We start from the raw sequence: 3,362 nt of genomic DNA on the forward strand, positions 1-3,362 counted from the left end.
AATCTCGGAGCCCAGGCCAAGTGGGAAACGCCTGCCTCTGCTCTGCCATTGATCCCAGAGCCCTGCCAGGGTGGGCAGGCAGGCGGGGGGAGGCGGGGAGGCAGTTGGGGGTGAGCAGCCCAGCAGGGTGGGGACAGTTGGGGCAACCAGGCTGCCTGGGGGGGGGGGCAGTTGGGGGTGAGAAGGCTGGTGGGGGGGCAGTTGGGGGGCAGGTGAGTGGTTAGGAGTCAGCGGTCCCGGATTGGGAGAGGCCTAAACCGGCAGTCGGACATCCCCTGAGGGGTCCCAGATTGAAGAGGGTGCAGGCCTGGCTGAGGGACACCCCGAATTTCAAGCACGGGGCCACTAGTATTAAGATAAGAACAAACTCCTGTTTGACCCAGCGATCCCACTTCAGGGAATATATCCTTAAAACTCCAAGATACCAATCAGAATGAATATATGCACCCCTATGTTCATAGCAGAGTTATTTACAATATCTAAGATTTGGAAACAGCCCAAGTGCCCATCAGTAGATAAATGGATAAAAATGCTGTGGAGTACTATGCAGCTGTAACAAAAGAGGGATCTCTTACCCTTTGGGACAGCATGGATGGACCTGGAAAATATTATGCTAAGTGAAATAAGCCAAACTGAGAAAGACGAATATCCCAGTGGCTGCTTGTCTCTATGTCTGGTCCCTCCAACATAAGCCACTTGTTTGCATCAAATACGTTCACTGCAATACTTAACACCTAAGGCCCTCACATGGACACACAGACTGAGAAATGCAGCCGCAGACCCAAGCTTTGGGGAGTGAAAAGTACACCCACGACCTTGTTTGGGGGGCGTCCTTGGTAACCGTGGGTCCCGCCCTGCGACAGGCAGCTCTCTGCTGTCTGACAACTCATGAAGGTGTAAGTGTCTCTCACACACCATCCACTTCACCAGCAGCATCGGACTCCTCGCAGCAGGTGCGGAGCCTGCAGCAGGGCCGGGCCCAGGAAGGACAGTTTCGCGGCCCCCACGCAGCCCGCTGGCTGCTGGTCTCCACGTCTGGTCCCTCCAACGCAGGTCGCTAGTTTGCTTTTGCTCTACGCACGCAGGGCAGAGGACGACAGTCCCTTAGGGCAGGGGAGACAATGGCCATCCCCTTTCCACTCGCAGTCGCAGGATGAGTCCACACGGTGCCCTCGGAGCCACCGCCCTGTCACGGCCGCCGCTTTACAGCCCTCCCTCCCTCCCTCCCCAACCCGGGCCGCCCGAGGCAAGCCGCCACATCACCCACTGTCTCGCGCCCGCCAGCCTGGCCGCGGGGAAGAGGAGCGTCGATCGACACCGCCCGTGCGTGATGACGCACGTGCGCGCGCGCGCAGACGTGAGGACGCAGGCGAGCCGTAGAGAGCGTGAGTTTCCGCGTCTGTTTGGTCCCGTTCGCGGCGTGGGTTCTGCGCGGTTTTTTTAGACGTTTCCCGGGGCCGCGGCGCCGGCGGCGGGGCGGGGACTGCGGGGCGACTGTCGGCGTCCCCGTAGGGCCGGGGACAGGGGAGGGGATGGGGCAGGGCGGGTGCGGGTGGGAGGCGCAGCCTAGGCGCCCTGGAGATAGGGGATCGCGGGGGGCGTTCCCTGGAGCGGCCCTGCCGGGTGCTCTTCACCCGCGCCTCTGGGCCGACCGCCGGGGACGACCTGCCGCGCTCTCAGGGTGGGGGCAGCTCCGGGGAGCGTTAAGGGATTCTCTTTGAAGGCAGGAGCTTACGGCGACATTGCGTCAGCAACAGCTTTCACTTTCAGGTGCACTTGGATCAGTCATTTCCTGTTCTCGGAGCTAGTGGTGTGCAAGCGCACCCCACCCCCCTAACCCGGGCCCCACCTCCCCAACCCGCACCCCATCCCCAACCCGAGGAGTGGTGTTTCTCCTGCGGGGCAGAGGAAATCCTCCCACCCCTTTAGCCCTTTCCGCCCAGACCTGCAAAGCCTCTCCCAAACCGGATCAGCATCTCTTCCCAAGACTCAGGTGCTGGCAGAAGGAATCATGGCTTAGTCACGATTGAGCCATCTATATGCGTAGGTCCCTTTGCAGGACACTCAGTGACAGCTGGACTTTGCTGCGCTTTTCTATTTTTTCCCTTTGGAATGTCTTTTTAAAAGTCTGTCTACTGTCTCAAATGTATATGTCAGAGTTTCTAATAGAGTTTCAAGACCTCATGTGCTGCCGGCATGGCAAGGCTTGGAAGAGGTCATCTTACGAAGAGCAGCACTGCATTGGTTTCCTAAATTGTCCCTGGACTACTAGTATCGGCATCCGTCTGGGACTTGTTGGAATTGTAAATTTGGGGGACGGACAGAATCAGAAATCTGTTTCAACAAGCTTTCCGGTTGATCCCAGTGCACCCGGGTGCTAAAGTTTGGGAATTACTGGCATATCGATAAAGAATAGCCATTGGGAGTTGCCGTGGAATTTGACAGAATGGAAGGGATCCATGTGGGGCCTTTCCTGGGCGTAGGATCTTGGACAAGTTACTGAAAGGTTACTTCCTAGGGCTTGTACGTCTTCAATGTGAAAGTGCACCAGCATAACATGGAAAACACTCAAAGATGAGATGTGACTTAATACCCGTTAAGACTATACAATCTATACATAGGTTGTGGTGGAAGGTTCTTGATTGGGTTAGATAGGGGTTGTAGGATATTGTGATGACCGCTTAGATGGCATTTTATTTGTTTATTTGTGGTTTCCCAGTTATATTCTACAGAATTAAGGTTGTTTATTGGAGGCAGGATATTCAGTTCAAAGTTATAGTAATATGTACTATCTCAGACCAGTGCTGTGGTGGCTGGAGAATTTTTAAGAATCACATAAGTTACTGTTAAAAAGTACTTTAAAGATTTTTGGCCTTCTGGTCTCCAGCTGAGTTATACTTTTTTTTAAAAAAATATATTTTATTGATTTTTTACAGAGAGGAAAGGAGAGAGATAGAGAGCTAGAAACATCGATGAGAGAGAAACATCGATCAGCTGCCTCCTGCACATCTCCCACTGGGAATGTGCCCGCAACCAAGGTACATGTCCTTGACCGGAATCAAACCCGGGACCCTTCAGTCCGCAGGCCGACGCTCCATCCACTGAGCCAAACCAGTTTTGGCGAGTTATACTTTTTGACCCAGAATTTGGTAAAGGAGGTAGAGTGGATAACTGAGCAGAGATTAGCCTTCCGGCTGAGGAGTATGCTTTTGGGGGAGAAAGAGAAGTATTCAGGATTTGAAGCAGGTGCCTTAAAGCCTAGACTCATTCCAGTGTTGAGACGGATCAGTGCCACCCTGTGGCCTAACCAGAGGCTTGGATTAGAGCACTCTGCTCCCAAGGGCCTTGCGGTGGCTCCTGGA

At 54.3% G+C, this 3,362-nt stretch overlaps 1 protein-coding gene across 1 annotated transcript in view; it reads left to right on the forward strand.

Moving 5' to 3' along the window:
* Positions 1-1,285: 1,285 nt before the first annotated feature.
* Positions 1,286-3,362, forward strand: part of RHBDD1 (rhomboid domain containing 1) — a 97,675-nt gene continuing 95,598 nt past the window's right edge. The window contains exon 1 of the mRNA XM_006082587.3: positions 1,286-1,385. The gene's annotated coding sequence lies outside the window, so the exon portion shown is untranslated. The remainder of the gene's footprint in view (positions 1,386-3,362) is intronic.

The sequence above is a fragment of the Myotis lucifugus genome, unplaced genomic scaffold (genome assembly GCF_000147115.1).
Source record: "Myotis lucifugus unplaced genomic scaffold, Myoluc2.0 scaffold_3, whole genome shotgun sequence".
Classification (NCBI taxonomy): Eukaryota; Metazoa; Chordata; class Mammalia; order Chiroptera; family Vespertilionidae; genus Myotis; species Myotis lucifugus.